The sequence below is a fragment of the Artibeus jamaicensis genome, unplaced genomic scaffold (genome assembly GCF_021234435.1).
Source record: "Artibeus jamaicensis isolate MK-2021 breed Jamaican fruit bat unplaced genomic scaffold, CSHL_Jam_final scaffold_474, whole genome shotgun sequence".
NCBI classification, from domain to species: Eukaryota; Metazoa; Chordata; class Mammalia; order Chiroptera; family Phyllostomidae; genus Artibeus; species Artibeus jamaicensis.
In genome coordinates, this window is record NW_026522046.1 from 49,142,366 (window position 1) to 49,160,340 (window position 17,975).

General features: G+C 59.6%; 1 protein-coding gene across 9 annotated transcripts in view; it reads left to right on the top strand.

The window, feature by feature from the left end:
- The window catches only part of TIAM1 (TIAM Rac1 associated GEF 1), a 194,809-nt gene that overhangs the window by 39,184 nt on the left and 137,650 nt on the right, over window positions 1–17,975 (top strand). For 4 of the 9 annotated variants that reach the window (XM_053657893.1, XM_053657892.1, XM_053657895.1 and 1 more), the window contains exon 2: window positions 968–1,020. The exons of 2 other annotated variants lie outside the window; for them this stretch is intronic. The gene's annotated coding sequence lies outside the window, so the exon portion shown is untranslated. Of the gene's footprint in view, window positions 1–967; window positions 1,021–3,426; window positions 3,452–6,891; window positions 6,968–17,664; window positions 17,725–17,975 lie in introns of those variants that run through there. 3 more of the 9 variants (XM_053657898.1, XM_053657899.1, XM_053657900.1) reach the window with 3 other exon arrangements.

Consider the following 17,975-nt stretch of genomic DNA (forward strand, 5'->3'; position numbering starts at 1 on the left):
CTTATTTGTTTTTAGAGAAGGGAATGGAGGGGGAGAAAGAGAGAGAAGGACTGATATGTGGTTGCCTGTCGTACGCCCCCTACTAGGGACCTGGCCCGCAACCCAGGCACATGCCCTGACTGGGAATTGAACTGGCAACCCTTTGGTTCACAGGCTGGCACTCAGTCCACTGAGCCACAGCAGCCAGGGACTTTGTCTGTTGGTTTGATGAGATCCCCTGCACTTGGTGTTTCCCCTCAGTGATTTTCCACCTGTGACCCCTCGTTCTGCTTGTTGCTCTGAACCTCCCCAGTGTCCCCTCTGCTCACCGCGGAGTCCATCCCTCTCCTCCATCACAGAGGCCATGAGTGGAGCCTTCTTACCTTCTCAATGAGCATCGGGACACGTTCTCAACGTCGCCCAGTGTCCCCTGTGCCCTGGTTTGGGTCCTCAGAGATGGTCGTACACCCTCGCGCCGTGTCTAGGGCGTGTGACAAGCTGCCCCCGCGGGTGGCTGTCCTCACAGTTGGGAGCCCTGCCTCCATCCCAGGCTGGAGATCTGCCTTGACTTCGCTGGGCCACCCCAGTCCTGCCTTGGCTTGAACCGCACCCGCCGCCCCTGAGTGAAGACCTCGCTGCCTGAATTTTACCCGTCCTACCGAACGTGATCCGAGGCAGCCCCTCTGCGGCCCTTCCTGCTCACGTCACAGGACTCGAGCCCGGCTGTGGCCGAGCCGCCGCGGACTCTGGGCTGGGGTCGCTGCGAGGGCTGTGCTGGGGTTGCTGCCCAGCTGACCCTGTGCCCTCCCGGGTCTTCATCCTGCAGACTCCTGCCTCCCCGCTCCCCCTCTGCCGTCGGTTCGCGCTGGTGCCTGGGTTGATGGTTTTGCGAATGACACACTTTTTTTCTTTCATGGAACTTCATGGAACACGGTGCGTGGGCTTCATGAAGGCTGTTTGTCTCAGAGTCTTGTTTTTCAATTTCCAGGTTGATGGCCGCGTCCCAGACGTTAACGTTATCGGAAGCCTGACGCCCGCGTGGTGAGTGGTTTGCACCCCTGGGCACCCTGGATGCTTTGAGGGACTTCCTGGGTGCTTCTGGGTAAAGAAGGACTTGGGCTCTTTAGTTCGCTTGTTTACCTGGTGGCCCTGAACCTGTGCCTGGTGTTCAGTGCTCTGCATCCCTGTTTTTCACATCACCTCGTTCATGGGCGTGTTTGAAACACAGCAGAGAGGTCAGCACATCCCCAATCGTCGGCTTGAAGAAGAATTTTAGGAAGAGAATGTGAAAAGACAATCAAGTGTATTTACAAATAGTTTAATCTGACTCTGAAAAGATAAGAATGATTTTTTTTAGCAACACAGTGCTATGATCACATGCAAAAATGAGCACTAGATATTTATTAGTATCACTGAATTGCCTCGCTCAGATTTCCATGGTGTCTCACAGGTGTGTCTTCATCCTCGGTTAACAATGCCTGAGGCCGATCCCGGGATGCAGTCCACTGGTTGCGTTCGGTCGATGAGCCTCAAGTCTCCCGTGGGTGTCCTGTCCCTCTTGTTCTCTCCGACCGTGTGCCTGGCCAAGAAGCTGGTCCTTTGTCCTGTGGAGTTCCCCACACAGAGACTGTGCGGCCGGCATCCTTGTGTTCTTTAACGAGTTTTATTTCGCCCCCAGATTTCCTGTACACTGAAGGCTGGATCAGATCAGGGTTCGATTTCTTGGTAAAAGTATCTCCTGCGTGGTAGTGTGGCTCCGTCAGGTGACACGTTCCATCTCTCCTGTGCATTCACAAGAATAGATGCCATCTCGTGAGGTCCCTGTCGTCCACTTTCCTGTGGTTTTAGTGGCCATCCGTGGCCCCAGCGGACCCCCGAGCCGTCCTGTATTCGGGTTGCAGGGCGATACTCTATTCTGCCATCTGTTCTGGATTTATTAGCTGGACAACTTCCATAAAGAACTTTACTTAAACCTTCTTAACGAGTTATGCTGAGGTATAGTTTGTGTACAAAAGGCAGAATAATGGCTTCCTTCTTTCCCCATATTTTCCAGAATAATGAATTGGTTCCGTACTTTCCTTTACAGATGATGAGTAAGTTTTTAAGAACGATACTGCTGAGAACTCTTGGGTTGCTAGCGCAGTTTGTGTTGGGCCCGGATCTGGTAGGACAGGAGTAAGAAATAGCCTCTTTCCAAAGTCTGAACTCTGGACATTTCTGGACGATGAGGGAGAGGAGGGGAGGGGTGTGGAGGAAAATGGATGAGGCTGGAAACCTGCAAGTGTAATCGAATTCCCACAAAGAGGATAGAGAACAAGGATGCTCGGAATGAAGGGATGGAGACGGGGCTGTGGGAGACAGTGAGGAGGGTGGGGTGACGGGGGTGGGGTGTGGTCGGGACGCGAATCAGAGGGGGCCTCGCAGGCTGCTGTGAGGCCCGTGGGGCACTTGGATGGCGGACCATGTGGCATTTTGTGAGAAGCATTTTGGAGGCGGAGGGGACAGGGCTTGCTGACCGGTGACCTTCCAGTGAGTGTGATGGGAGGTGCTGTCCCCGAGGAGGAGGAGCCACAGGCCCTGGGGGAGGGCAGGGCAGGGTGGACCTGCAGGTAGGGGTTGAAGGCTGGGAGTGGGGGGGAGTCCCCAGTCCTGGGTGTGTCTCAGTTGCTGGGCAGGCTCCTTCTCTGGAAGGACAGTCACCTCTTTCAGCTTGGTGACCACAGCCTAGGCTACTGCCAGCCACACATAGGGCCGTGCGGTTTGCGGGGGTGACGGCCGGGCCTCTGATGAGCACCCAGTTCTGAAGACACGCCCGCTGGTGATGGAGCAGAGCTGCTCCTGGGAGGGAGACACGCTTGGCCTTGGCCTCGAGTCTGGGCTGGACTCTGGTTTCTTTGGAGGTCTCCTGGGGCTGATGTGCCGGCTCTGTGTCTCCGTGTTAGGTCCTGCCTTGTCCCCCTGGGCTTGCAGGGTGGTGGTGCCCCTCCTTCCTGGCCCTGGGACGACCAGGATGCGCGGCGGGTGCCGCATGGGCCCGTTTCCGTAGATGGATTTCTGTGGGAACCAGGCTCTCCTCGTCTGTGCGTCCTGTCCGTGTTTCCTGCCGTGCCGTGCTGCACTGGCGCAGGGACCCGCATCGACAGAGGACATGTGTCCCACAGAGCCTGAACCGCTTTCTGTCTGGCGCTTTACCAAGAGCAGCGTGCTGTCCTTGGGGCCAGAGATCAGCAGGGAGTGAACGAACGGGGCTGTCGTTACAGGGCCCTCGGAACCGTCGCCCATCCCAGGACGCTGCACAGCCTTCGTGGCCGTGGGCACGGCACGTGGTGCGTGGCTCAGACTGGGCTCGACATCAGCACTGGGGTCATGGTTCCTGTGCTCCTTCTCCCCAGGGAGACTCCGTGCTCCTCCGAGGCACGAGGACTCGGCTCAACGTGTGTGCCCTCTGCACCCGGGCTGTTCCTGGGCCAAGGTCAGCCACCTGGGACGGCCCCGGGGGAGCCGTAGCTTGTTGGGCGGTTGTGTGATGGGTTCCCCACCTTTCCAGCCCCTGCCTCGCGCCCAGGTTTTCAAGGTGAGCAGCCAGCTCGTCTCTCCTCAGTGCGACTCAGCCAGTTTTGGCGCAGCGGTTCCTTTGGGCTTAATGGGTCTTTATGGATGGCTGTGGAATTCTTTATTTCATAAAAATTGAAATAGATTTAAACTACAAGGACTTGTTTTCCTTAATTGCATCTTAATGTAATAAAAACCAGAGTGTAATTATTAAAAAGGATACAAGAAAATAATTAAAACAATAACACTGCCCCGTGAAGAGCCTGGTTCATCATGCGTCGGGAGTAATTGGTATCTGATGTGTAATTAACTCTCTGCAGCTCGGGGCTGAAGCGGGGGAGGCAGGTCCCCGTGGCTGCAGCAGGCGGCTGCGTCTGCCCTGAGAGCGCTTCCGAGCGTGTGCACGCGTGCGGCGTGGGCCTCCGTCTTGTTTTTTGTGTGGGATGGAGGGAGATGCTGAAAGATGCACGAGGGCACGGGGTTGTCTGCTGCCCGACCAGATGCCCCTACGGCCATGGGCTGGTCGGGAGGGAGGGCTGTGGCTTCAGCTCAGGCCGCAGGGACACCTCTGGAGTTGGACTAACCGGGGCGAGGGCCCTTCCTGCCCCGGGTCAGGTTGGCCCAGGGCTTGGGCTTGACACGGGCTCCTTTTCTGTAGCCGCCCTGACCCGGCCCCGGGGATCTCGCTGCTGGGATGTCCAGGGATGTGGAGGCTGAGGAAACAGCCCAGGAGCAAGGGGGGGGTGGCGGACTCTGAGACCAGAGCCCGAGCCTCAGTTTCCCCACGGCTCACCTGGGCACCTGTGGCTTGCCGAGGATGGGGAGATCAGAACACGCAAGATCATAAGTTAAAAGTATTGGGCGAGAACCTCCCAGGAAGACCGGCTTCTCCTCACTGTTCTGTGGTTCAGGGGTTCACTGCCCATGACCACCACATCCTGGCTTCTGGGGGAGGGAGGTGCTGCTGCTGTGCTGTCCCCTGGCGCTGAGGGTCTGGCCCCAGCTGGGGGGGGGGTCAGCTCTGTGTCCAGACAGAGGCTGCCATCAAATAGGCTTTGAGTCCTTGAGTCCAGGCTGGGGACGGGGGTGGGGCACGGCCTGCCCAGGATACTAGTCTGAAAGAGACCACCGCTGCTCCGAAGTTTGGGGCCTCTTCTCTGGAAGCAGCTTATAGTTTGGGGTGTGTTCTTTGAAGTGTCTTCCTCGGTGGCAGATCTTTCTCCTTTTTGGGTGGTTTTGCTTTTCGGTGGGTTTACGGTTGCGCCTCGTTGGGTTTCCTACCTCTGTCCTTGTCTGCAGTGTAGTCAGGGCTCTGAGTGTCTGGGAGACCCGCTGCCTGCCTGGAGCCCCCCGGGCAGCCCTGCTGGCCTGGGTGTGAGGCCCGGCCCTGCCTGCTGCGGGCACAGGTTTGCCCACCCTTCACCTGAGCTCTGCCCACCTTTGGGCGCCCCCACCCCTTTGTGTGAGGAGAGGGCGGCCTGCCTCCTCCGGCCTCCCTTTCCTGTAGGACTTTGAGCAGCTGCCCTGACTCTGCTGAGAAGCAGCTGCCCCTGCACACTCCCAGCCCCTCCCATGGCCCAGTCAGTCTCCTGTCACTGCTGCCTGCACTTCCCAGATCACAGGGCCGCTGCCTCGGTCAGAGCCCGCCAAGGTGTGGGTGCTGCCCTTCGGGGCCAAGTCCGCTGTGCAGGGTCCATTCCGCAGCTGGTTTTCTGGGGCGGGCGCACGGAGGGAATGGTGCAGATCGGTTATAACCGAGCCTCAGATCCCACCCACCACGGAGGGGAAGGGGCCGGGCAGGGCCTAGGGTCCCTGGGGGGGTCCCCTGAGGACGAGCCCTTCAGAGACGGAGCCCAAACCAGTCTCAGCTTTCCCAGCTCCCCCACACCTACTCCTGTGCCCAGTCTCTCAGCCACCCAGTGTTTGGCTCGAGTGTTAGCTCTCACGCACACACAGACACACGTGCACATGCGTGTGCACACACAGAGGTCACACCCACGCCCACTCTCTGGTGTTGGCCTCATTGCCCAGCCTTCCCTGAGGATCGGGGGGCTTCCGTCCGCGTGGGTGCTGTTGGCTCCAAGCACGTCGCCCTCCAGCAGCACCCTCACGCCCCCTCCAGCCCCTGCGCCCCGTCTCCCAGCCCCTGGTGGCTCCTTTCTCTGAACCCATCAGGCCGCAGGACCTGACTGGTCGGCTGTGCACGGACTTGCACTTCCTCTCACTCGCAGTTTTTCTTTTCCTAAAGCACTGCTGGGCGAGTGGTCCGAACTGGGCAGTTCCCAGGAAAATCGGCTGCGCTGAGTGGAGCCCGGCGTTTGGCAGTTTGGGTCACCCATGCGTCTGGCCCTGCAGCTGGGGCACCCAGATGTCAGCAGGTGTGACGGACAGCCAGTGCCAGCGTGCTGGTGGCCCTGTGGACTCGCCGGTGGCTGTCACGGCTCCGAATCTCTGTGCCACGCTGCGGATGGCGAGTGGGTCCCAGCTCAGGGGCTCCCGCCCCTCCCGGCTCTGCGGGTGTTGTCCCTCTTCCATCCTCAGCTTGGCGGCTCCGCTGCATTGAGTCCTCTGGGTGGACGAGGTGCTGTTCATTCCGGCCTGAGCCACGAGGGCTCTGTGCCAGCCCAGTGGGCGCCCACAGTGTGCGTGCTGCAGACTGTTAGAGTCGCAGGGTGGGTGCCCACGCGAGTTCAGAACCTTGGCACAGGTGAGGCCCTGTGGCCCTTGGGTCCAAGCGTTTGGCTCCGAAGCAGAATTTACTCATCACCGCGGACGGTCCCGTTAGCCTGTGACTCTGTGGCCCTCCATGTGCAGGGTGGCTTTCCCATGGACACAGCGCCTGCTTGTTGCATTCGTCACGTGCTACCGCGTCCGCTCCGCTTCCTGGTGACCCTGCGAGTGAGTGGTGTCCGCCATGTCTCGTCCTCATAGCCCCACTCGGCTCCTATGGACTCGGCCTTTGGCGTCCTCTGCTCTGGGACCCACTCGCTGCTCCGCCTGGCACCCAGGGTCTCCCCACACAGCGCTCGCCTCCCACACTGCGTTTCCCACCAGCACCCTCGCCGTCCGGCCTTACCGTCCGCACCTGAGACCCGGGAAGACGGGGGTGGGGCCTCCGCCCTGGTCTCCAGTGACACCTCTGTGCTCTGGGAGAGCTTCCCTGGTTCTGCCTCAGCCCCTCTGGGCCCCGCTGCTTCTGGTTTCCAGGCCGCTGTCTCCATTGAGGGGACAACGGGGCCATGGGGAGTGAAAGCAGAGGTCGAGTGGCGGTCTCTTGTTCTTAGAAAGGTCACCGATACACACTTCTCATTGTTAATGTTTACGGCAGGCTCCAGTGGATTTGGGTAGCGGGTTGTTCCGCATCTGAGGCCCTGAGAGACGGTCCAGTCTCATGTCCCTTCAGCTGACAAGTTTAACTCTGCTGCTTGTGCAGAAAGTAAGTGTGGAGCTTTTATTGTAGCAGCTGCTCCTCTCTGCTGATTTCTTCTCCTCTCTTGCAAATTCCCGGAGCATCGCATGGAAGCCATTGGTCCAGACTGTTGTGTCTCAAAGCCACTGCGATGCCGCAGAGCTTTCGCTTCTCCCTTGAAATGCAATGCAGTAGAAACCAGCCTTTACTGACTTGTCTTTAAACCGGAAGCTGTGTCCCCCACTGTTCCCCAGCTGGTTGCGGGCTGACTCAGCACGGCGCCTCTGACTGCAGGAGGCCAGCGCGGCTTCTGAATCTCAGTGCCTCTCCTTACAAGAGTGTGTCCCGCTGAGTGACACCCACCTGCTTGTCACAGTGTCCGAGGGACAGCTCATCTCAGCACTGTGCACAAAGACACAGGGCCCGCTGCTGGGTGCTGAAGTCACTTGCGGCTTCTTCATGTAGTGGGTTTCTCTCCTCCTGGCTGTTCCAGTGTGAGGCTGGGGAGGGGGGATCCGAGGGCGGGTCCCAGGCTGTGGCTGCTCTTGGCTTTGGGGGGCTGCGCGCCCGGCACCCGGGCTCAGGAACATGCCCCCACTGCCCTCGTGGCAGCCAGCCCTGTCTGGGGGGTCGCTGCACCACGGTCCGACTCACGTTGCCCCCCCCCCCCGGGAGCTCCAGGTCCTGGTTTGTGGCTGTTTGCCAGGGCAGCGGGGGTACTGCTGGCCTACTCGGGAATGAAAACTGTGATAATCCCAGGCTCAGGGTAGAAACCAGGGCTGTAAAATAGGGGTTTTTGGTCCCAAATAAGCGTATCAGAAATTGTGTTTCAAAAGCTGGAGGAGATTCACAGCTTGGGCCACACAGGGGTATGGAGCTTGGGGTTTTTTCATTCTAACGGTACAGGTGCTGGGCCCGTGAGGTTTCTTGTCAAGGGCCTTTATTATTATTTTTAAAAGATTTTAATTATTTATTTTTGGAGAGAGGGAGAGAGAAAAAGGAGAGAAACATTGATGTGTGGTTGCCTCTCAAACTCCCCCTGCCCCCATTGGGAACCTGGCCCAAAACCCAGGCATGCGCCCTGACTGGGAATCGAACCAGCAACCCTTTGGTTCATAGGCCGGCACTCAGTCCACTGAGCCACACCAGCCAGGGCTCATCGAGGGCCTTTAAATGCTTGGGGCCCCTTTAGAAGCTGATTGAAGCTCTAAGACCTCTCCCCGGAGAAACACATGGGCATGCCACAAAGCTTTCTGTGTGCGGTCTCGGGTGCAGGGGTCCCCGGGTCTGTCTGTCTAGTCTTGCACGACAGTGTGTGTTCTGGAATCACGGTGGTGCCCAGTTCTGTGCTGAGCCGGGAGCCCCAGTGAAACCCCGGTCTCCCTTGGTGTTCTTTCCGGACTCAGTGCTGACGAGCTGACGTCTGATGCAGCGTGAAGACTTTCCTCTCAAATCAGAAGCTGTGACTCAACTGCATGGAGCAGTTGACGTAAAATGAAGTTTTAAATAAACTGCGATTTCATTAAAAAACAAAAATTCAGGGCAGGTTTGCCAGGCAGGGCGAAGCCCAAAGCAGGGGAGTGCCGGAGGGAGCGTCTGCACTTCATGCTGCGTGACTGCGTGTACAGACCTCAGGCCCTCCCTCTGAGGGGCCGAGCGTGGGCACCAGGAGGCTGGGGGCCCGGACCCACTTGAGCACCGTGGGGGCCCCCCGGGCGGCCTCCACCCTCGTAGGGCGTGCCTGTGGGAGGAGGCTGTCCCGCCCCAGGTCTGTGCTGCCCGGGAGCTGCCTCTGGAGCCCGTGTGTTCTTTTTCGCCCAGGACTCGAGGGTTTAATTATCCCCATGACCCAGCACGGGGAGTCTGACCAGCCTGGCTATGTCCGCGAATGCACCCAGCCTGTGCTCCCGTCCTTTTCTGTCTGTTTGTCAGACTCAGAGGTGCTGACCGTGAGGCGAGAGGCCACGTCGTCCACTCTTCAGACAGGAGTGCTGTCACCTGTGCCACTCCGAGGTAGCTGGCAGTGGCTTTCGACTGTGGGCGATGTGCGAGTCAGAGGCGTGGCCGAGTTCGGGATTTAACACATCGGTTCTCTGACACATGGGGTCAGACCCGACCCAGCCCCAGAGACTCCGGGTCCTGGCTCCTGTGGCCACGGCCGGCGTGACCTGGGACAGGTGTCCCCTGCCCCCTGCTCTCCCTGGGTCTGAGGGAGGTGGCCGAGGGCCCCGTCCTGGGCACTGTTTCCATGACCAGCCTGCAGTCAGGCTCTGCACCCTCTGGGCCCCGGGCTCCACCTCCCGGCCCAGTCTCAGCAGAGTCTTCTGAGTCACCCCCAGACTTGACGTCTGCCCACCCCCGCTCCGCATCCCCACCCTGGGCCTGTGAGTCCTTGGCCTGCTCCCCCACAGCCTGTTCCGTCGGTTCGGCAAACCTCCTGCCCTCGATGTCCCTTCTTAGTGACACCAGAGCTGAACTTGCCTTCCCACCCCTGTGGCGTTCGTCTTAGTGAAATCTCCTTACTCTGTTGCCACAAGTCCCACGACTTTTTCCTTAGCAGCCTGGAGGTTCTGGCGTGTCCAAGAGTGGGCCTGTGTGGAGGTTAGGACGGGCTGGCTTGTTGCCGGAGCCGGAGGCACAGTGGCTCTGACCTCAAAGAGGCGTCTCCCTCCTACACGTGGTGCTCCCTCCTGCTGGGAATCGGGGCCCCAGTCTCCCCGACGGTAGCTCCCTGAGGACTGGGCAAGTACGGAGGGCTTGTGGGGAGGGCACAGCCCTGCACACACAGGCGGGGGGGCCACAGTCCAGCCCGAGGCCGGAACGCAGGGGTGCCGGCCAGAGGGAGGGGGCGGTGGGTCTGCTGAACAGACTGTCCTCACACGTCCACGGAAACACCGGCCAGGCGTGCCTTTCTTGTCTTTAAAGGCCAGGGTGGAACTGGGAGGGCTTGCCTGACCCCTCGTTCTGGCTCAGTCTCTCCAGTGCTGACCGCGTGATTCTTCCCCAGAAACTGGGAGTCCTGTTTGAGAAGCACAGGGCGACGGGAAAACACAGGCCTTGACCTGCGTGCAGGGTGAGCACACGGCCGTGTGTGTGCCGGCTGCTTCGGGCATTTCTCTGATGGTCAGGGACACAGAACACGTCTCCCGAACGCCGCCGTGTTCTGGGCTGTTTTCCACCGTGGAGTCTGGTCGCCGTCACGCCACCTGACAGGAGGCATGCAGGTGGGTACAGTGTGGGCTTGTGTCATGGCGTTTAAGACCTTCCACTGTCTGACCCCGACCCCAGATTCTCTTCCAGCCCCACTCCCGAATCTCCGCTGTGGGGCCGACGTCGTGAAGTGGCCGGGCTGGGCCGAGTATTTCAGCAGCTCCGCGGGTTTCCTCCCCCGTGTCCCTGGGAACCGTTCTCCCTGTGCCTCCCCTGCTGGGTCGCACGTGTGGGGACATCTTTCCAGCCTTTACCTGGCAGACCATGTCTCCCCTTGTCTGGATTCCTGTAACTTCCTCAGCATGTGGCCTGAGGGGGTGTCTGGGAAGAGGGTGGGCCCTCGTGGCAGGAGGGGAGTTGTAAACCCGAAGGTCTGCTCCCTGGGCCCACCCCGCCACGGGACTGTGCAGGCAGGGGAGGGGTGCAGTCGCATGGAGAGGTCGGGAGCAGAAGCATGGCCTGTCCTCTCTGTGCCTGTCCTCCCATTTCGGCCTTGTCTCCCTCTGCCTGGAGCACCCGAGAGTGTGGCAGTAGTGTAAGACATGGAGAGCTTTCACGGGGTGTGTGCAACAGCTAGGTGTCTTGGATCTTTGACAGTGTTACCCTGTATTTACTAATGTTACCAAGCCTTAGTGAACAAGAGAATAGATGTAAGAGTTCATCATATAACAGTGCATTCCAGTGGTTTGTGGGAGCAGATTCTATTTATTTACAAAAAAGTGAAATACACACAAGTGTCTCTCTTCCATCCTGAGCACCTGCTAAGGGCCAGCTGCTGTTCTCAGGCCCCTGGGATGGACAGAGTTCCCACCTACCAGGGTCTTGGGGGAGGTTGGCCCTTGCAGTGAGGGCCCCAGGCCAGCAGCAGCATGGGCTGCACCTGGGAGCTTCAGTTGGAGATGCTGGTTCTTGGGCCCCACCCTCCTACTGCAGACTTGGACGCTCTCCCAGTGTCCCAGGGCCTGAGAGGCGGGGTGGTGGGCCCAGCAGTGTGCGTCCTGACCATCCCTGTGGCTGGTGGGCCAGATGCACTCAGCACAGTGTGGAGTGTGTGTGAGGGGTAGCTGGTCAGAGCCATGCTGTCTGGGTGAGAGCCATGAAGCCTTTTTGCCTTTGGTATCATTTTGTCTAGTTGGGGTCTTTGCTTTCTCCCTGTAATGCAAAAGAATTTAAATTCTGAAATACACATGGAAAGTTTTAAAATTAGAAGCACTAGAAGAAAAAACAAAGTGAATCCCTCGCTCAATCTAGAATAAACTACTCTTTATCTTTCAGGTATAGTTTGATCTAGTCGTCTTCTCTCTTCCTGCTTTTTGTTTATTGTCTAGAGTGTGCATGATAAGTACATTTGCATTCTTGGTATTACCCCACTTCATGGGGAAAGGGTTGGGATGTGAATGTTCTGAAATACTTTGGAAGCGTCCCTTTAATCAGTTTTTGACATTCTCTGTTTACTTGGCTCTAGTTTGCAGGCAATGACTGCTTCCCTTAGGGTTTGCTGAGAAAGAGAACCAAAGGGTATGTGTGTGTGTGTGTGCAGAGAGAGAGAGAGAGGTTCCCATGGCCGTGCAGGGGGAGAAGGCCCACCGCCAGATGCCAGCAGATCCCAAGGTGCAGTTCTGTGGAGCCCGGAGGCTGAGAGCCCAGTGCCCATCATCACTGGGGGGCTGGGGAAGGTGGGCGTCCCTGCCCCTGCACAGGACACACGGGGCTGGCCTTCTTCTATCTCGTCTGTTGGGGCCCTTGGTGATAGATGGAGCTTGCCCACGTTGTGGGGACTGGTTTTTACTACGTGCACCGATTCAGATGCCGATCTCTCCAAGAAACATCCTCACAGACACACCGGCAGCGCTGGTCAGGAGTAGCTGTGTGGCGTCCTGTGGCCTAGTCACGTGGACACGTAAAAGCGGCCCTCGCAGCAGGGAAGCGGCCGCACTGGGGAGCTCGCCCCTGTGCCCTCTGGGAGCTGGAGGACAGGCTGTGGTCCTGCCTGTGCCTCGGCTCGTCGTCCAGCAGGAAAGCTGGGGGCGGGGGTTGGGGTGGGAGCCGAGGCAGCAGGGACGTACTCCCACCCCTGTGACCTGATGGCTCCGAGCGACTTGCAGGGGACCCTGGGCCTGTGCACAGGTGCCTGGGCCTGGGAGGCGCCCACCATCCTGAGCGATGGCCTGCTTTGCAGTTTGGGCTCCGGAGTCCTGAACAAACCTGCCCTGGGGAGGGAATTCTGGGAAATGTAGTTCCCATGCAGCTGTGGCGAGTCGAGGATATCCCTCCCCACCAGCCCCCACTGTGAGTTTCTCTAATTTGTATTCCACGTCACAAATACTGTGTCTCCACATGGTGCCTTCTCTGAAGTTCGGGCTATTCCCTCCGTGCAGGCCCTCAGAGGAGGGCTCACTGGGTCAGCGGGTCTAGCATGTGTAGCCCGTGTGTATGTTGCCTGTTCACCGGAGAGGCCCCGTGGGTGGCGCAGCCGGGCCAACCAGGGAAGTGTCACTGCCGCTGGCTGGTGGTGGGCTCTGCACACTGGCTCCTCATGGATTTAACGCCTTGAGGCTTTGCTGGACGTGTTTGCTCCTGCCCTTGAGGGGCCAGCATTGGTAACAGGCAAATCGGCTCTGCAGCGAGGAAGGCCTGGTATGGTGGCGGCCAGGCTGCTGCCTCGGGCGGAGAGAATGAGGCGATGTGGATGCTCTGAGCCCCAGACGGCGCCTGCCCTGTTCCGGGGCCTGCTGATGGGCTCCGGGCTCCGAGACAGAGTGTGCGAGGGCTAACTGGTCGCCCTGGTCCAGGGTGGGAGTCGGGGAGGCAGGTCTGGGCTCCCGCAGTGACCTTGGACGCCCCTTAACTTCACGGCAAAGTGGCAAAGGTCTTCGTAGCAGGTTAAGGTGTTCAGGTGAACACTGTTTGCTTTCTCTTTTTAAAAGGTTTCTGCCTCCTGACAAGAACACTTTGAGTTGTAACTGGTGACTTCCGATAGTGGAAACACAATCGGTCACTGTCATCCTTTCTCCTCGGGGCCGTCCTTCCCTCTGCAAGGTACCCTGCCGGCCACAGCCTCCAGATCTTTGAGCTTCGTCGGCTGAGCAGGTGGCTTTTCGTCCAGGAATCCTCCCTGGGGGCTGGTGTGAAAGCCAAGGCTAAAATGACATGTTGTCGCCCTGGCTGGCGTGGCTGTGTGGGCTGGGCAGCGTCCTGTAAACTGAAAGGTCACTGGTTCTATTCCCGGTCAGGGCACTTGCCTGGGTTTCGGCTCCATGCTGGGTTGGGCTGGTACGAGAGGTGGCTGGTCGATGTTTCTCTCCCTCTTTCTCCCCATTTCCCTCTTTCTCAGAGTAAGATAAAACCTTAAACACACACATTGTCTTCGGCTCTGTACAGCGAGTGCTTAGGCACTCGGTGTCCTGGCTCGGCCACTGTGTTTCACTGAGGGACAGGAACGAGCATGTGGACCAGCTGTGGGCCCCAATTCCACTGAATTCTGAGCTTTAAGTCCCGTCTAATACTCCTTTAAGGAACCCATCCCAGGTGGTTCCTGCCCCACCCCCGAAGTCAAGCAGCCCGCCCGCCTGAGCCGTGTTGGCGTGGATCAGACTCACGTGTTCATGAACCACACAGATTGACTGCATGTGTTTTCTAACTCTGGCTAGAAGGCGCTGGGATTTATGGGCTCCTGACAGGGGTGGGGGGGGCACACCCAGAGGCAGCTTCTTATCGAGAAGGGAAGGTGGTGTGTTCGTCCTCACGCTGAATGGGGATGCTCAGGGAGAGTGGTCCCCAGGGGCTGGTTACACATGCAGAACCCCAGGCCGCGCCCAGGGCTAGAGCTGGTATCCCCCACACAGACCCCTGTTGACCCCTGGGCTCTGTGATGCCTGAGACGCTCTGTCCCGGGGAGAGGTGTTCCGGCCCACGCAGTGTCCGTGCCCACCTGTTTTGGGGGCCCGCAGACCCCAGGTGTCCTCCAGTTTATTGACCGTTGCCTCTGGGCATCTGTTGATGCTCTTGGAGCTCCTCGGGAGCAGTGACGGCAGCCCCCCGAGTTCTCTCCACTGGTGATGTCTCCTCTTTGACGCCACGTCCCTCTGGACGTGCCGGGCAGCGAGGCTGGGAGGGAGCAGGCTGCAGTTGTATTTTATTTAGTTTCTTTATTTTTTAATCCTCACTCAAGGATGTGTTTTTCTTGCACTCAGCACAGCATGTCCCAAGTTCACGTACAACTGTCCAGGGTGTTAGCTGGGCCTCCCAGGTGAGGGGTCCCTTGGTCACTCCCTGGTGTTAGTGACGCTGGGAGCCAGGTTCCTGGCTGGTCCCGAAGGCTGCCCCTGGCTGTGGAGGGCTCTGTCTGTGGGGAGAGGGGGCTTTCAGTGGAGTGTCGCCAGTGGACGGCATGGCTGAGGCTGATCCCATGTGGGCACAGCCACCCAGGGTGCCACCCCGGGGCATGGGCCTGCTCTGCCGGCCGTGTCTAGGGAGAGGCAGGGAAGGTGCTGGGCTTGGGAGGCCTGGCACAGCTGTTCTTCAAAGTCACCTGCCTGTGTAACCTTGACCCTGTATTTTCCTTCCAGCCACAGGAAAAGCAGGGCAGCTCCGAGAGGCCTGGCAGGGGCTCCCAGGGGCCTGTGTCTGGGTTCCACACACAGCCCGAGCTGTGGGGAGCGCCTTTGTTCCCCAGCTCGGGGTTCTCCTCCATGCCCAGGGGAGCTCCCAGAGACGGCTGCTTCTGGGTTTCCTTGTCACCTGGGGTGACCTCTCTCACTTGCCATGTGAGGCTGGGCTGAGCTCACTGCTGAACCTCCCGAAGGGCACCTCTGTGCAGTTCGTTGGGAAGCCTGTGCCCCTCGCCCGTTCTGCGGCCACCCTGCGTGGAGGTGCTGGGTGGGAGGCGTGGGCACCCTGGGTGTTGAGTCTGATTCAGGTGACCTAGAGCCTTGTCCCCTGTGTCACGGCCCAGCCTCTGAATCGTCCCCCTGCTTTGTCTTGTCTTGCCACTGCCTGTCTCAGAGCACCTGTTTCAGGTGGCACCTTTCAGGTTGGGCAGGGTCATTTGCTCAACACCTGCGTCTGCTTTTCGACCCCCAGCGTCCAAGCAGGTGCTCACACTGCAGTTGGCCTGGCAGGAGCCGCCCTCCCTCTGCAGTCTCCTGGCCTATCTCCAGCCCTTGTCCTGGCTGTTCCCTCTGCTGGGACCCCATGCCAGGGGCCCTTCCCCCCTTCGGGGGTACTGCCCTGCGTCACCCACCAGAAGCCAGCAGGAGTGTGTCCACGCGTCCCTGGCTCTGTAGGTGGAGCATGGCCTGTGCGTCTGGCACCTCCACAAGGACCTGGGTGTGAGCTGGCCTGTGGGTGCCCTGGGGGGTGGGGGCATCTGTTCGCCGCCCGGGGCGTCTTCTGGCTCATTACGGCAGAAGCCCTGTTAGGGACGTGCCTTTTGTTCCCGGGACCGGTGGCGGTAGTTTCTTACCAGGACCTTTGCTTGGGTCCTATGACACGTTAGTTTGGCTCACTTCAGAGGCACTGTAAGATGTCCCCAAATTGACCCCCTGTTGGCAAGCATTCCGGGTTCCCGGTGCGAGGCTGTCCGGGTTGTCAGGTCTGTTGTGCGTGCGGTCAGCCGTCCGTGAGTAATGGGGAGGGTGCACCGGAGAAGTCCCAGTCCTCTTGGCTCCGCGGGGAGGGTTTGGGCCCCCACACTTCCGGGAGGTTGGTCCCACTCGGCTCCGGGGCGCCGGTTCAGACAGGACGGAGGCCGCGCCGGGGTGGCCGTGGACCGAGTTGCTGTGAGGAGTGGCGGGGTTGGGGCTGCGGCCACGGCCACGTGGGCCTCGTGGGCATTGGGGTGGGGCGGGGCAGGTGCTGGGGGAGGTAGGCGTGGCCACAGGAAGCTTACGTGTGCCCGAGGACAGACGTCCGTCAGGACGTTGGGACGTGGGGACGTGGGGACGTCGGGACGTGTGACGCAGGCCTTCCGACCTGGCCGAACGAAAGTGGCGCGCAAGCGCATTTGAGCTTCGTTGTTCCCTGGGAGTGGTGGGCCGCTGTCTGAGGCCGGGCAGCGGCGGAACCGCGGCCGCCCAGCGCCTCGGAGGGTGTTGTGCCCGGGCTGGTCACAGGTGGGCCAGGCGAGCGGTGATGTTCCGGGCGTGAGATGCATGTTTTACTTGGGGTGTGTCCCGCCAGGACGGGTTTATCGGGATGTAGCCCTGTCGTAGGCCGATGCTTCTGTTCAGCCGAGTGGGCGAGAACCCTGTGAGGGGCTGTCGGTGTGGCCAGGACTAGGATCACTTTGTGGGGGTGCAGCCCACGAGGCGGGTCCTGTGGCCTGCGCAGACGTTTAGCAAGAATGGGGGTTGGGGTGAGGACGCCGTGGGCAGGGTGACGACCTGTGGGGGTGGGGAGGGACAGGGCCCGGTGAGCAGCAGGCTGGCAGTGGTGGGGCGCAGGCAGCAGTGTCTCCTGGGGCCGGCGGGTGGGACTTGGGAGGGGCTGGGTGGGAGGGAAGAGGGGAGCTCGCCCAGGGTCACACCTTGGGCCTTTTCAAAGGGGGCTCTGTGGAGCCCGACCTGACCAGCAGAGAATGAAAACCATTGGGAGTCTCTTGGGCAGGAAAGGACGATTGTGCCTTGCCCTGGGGCAAAGTCCCTGGGGGGCAGGGGACGAGGCTGGCTGGTGAGGTTGTGGGGACAGGGGCCTGTTAGGAGTTTGTTTCCGTAACTGGGTTAGCGGTGAACTTGGCCTGGTCCAGCCAAGGATCTGGCAGGAGGAGACAGTGGGAAGAAGGCGTCCTGTGGGGTCCTGGCCACAGACACAGGAGAGAGGCCAATTTTCTCCCAGATCTTGAAGGCCCACAAACAGCAAATCCGGCCCCAGCCACTGAAATGGAGTGGCTGGCCTTGGAAGGAGCGCTGGGGGAGGGGAAGGGAAAGGATCTCTCGCACCACGTGGGAGGTCAGGACGGGAGGAAATGAGTGTTTGGCTGCCCTGCGGACAGGCGTCTCTGGTGACGGTGACGGATCGCCCACCTGCCTGAGCCCGGGCTCGGACACCAGGGGCACAAACTCCAGGTTTCCAGCATGTGTGCCCTGGATGTGGAGGGAATTATTTAGAACTTTGGCATTCGTGGAAGGTTAATTCGTTAACACGATCCATGGGTGTGCAGAGAGAGAGGGACATTGTTTTCCTTTCTTCAGGACTCACAGCCTCTTGTGGCCACGAGCGCAGTTGCTGGTATTAGTGAGGTGGCACCGTGGTTGCATATTCGAGCTAACTTCCTGAGTGTCTCCAGCCCCTTTGAACAATTTATAAACGTGTCCCATGTAGAAGGAGACCCCCTCTTTCTCAGGGCCTGAGGGTAGAGGCCCCTGCCAAAGGGCGGCTTTTCCATTTGTTTCACATCGCGTGTCCGTCCTGGTTTTACAGGCGGAGAGGACGCTGTTGTTGGGAGAGCCCTGCACGACATTCCCCGTCTCGGGCACCTTGTCTGCTGGCGTCCTGTCCTCCTGGCCCTCTGACCCCTGACCCCTGGGCCGCGCAGACCTTTTAGAGGCAGGCCTGGGGAGCCATCATCGGTTCAGGTATGTGGAGGCTTCCCCGCCCCTGTGGGCGTGCGTCTCTGCCCACTCGGGGACACTCCTGGCTGACAGATCGGTTTAGACGTGCCCTTTCCCACTTCCTCCTCCCTGGGTTGCTGCCTGCTGGGGAAGCCATCCTCGGCCCCTTCCATCTGCCCTGGTGGCAGCAGGAGAGAGAATTTCTCTGTCCTCTGGTCCAGGTCCAGCCGTGCAGACACCTGTCCTTCGGGGGCTCAGGGTTCTGCTTGGGGTTG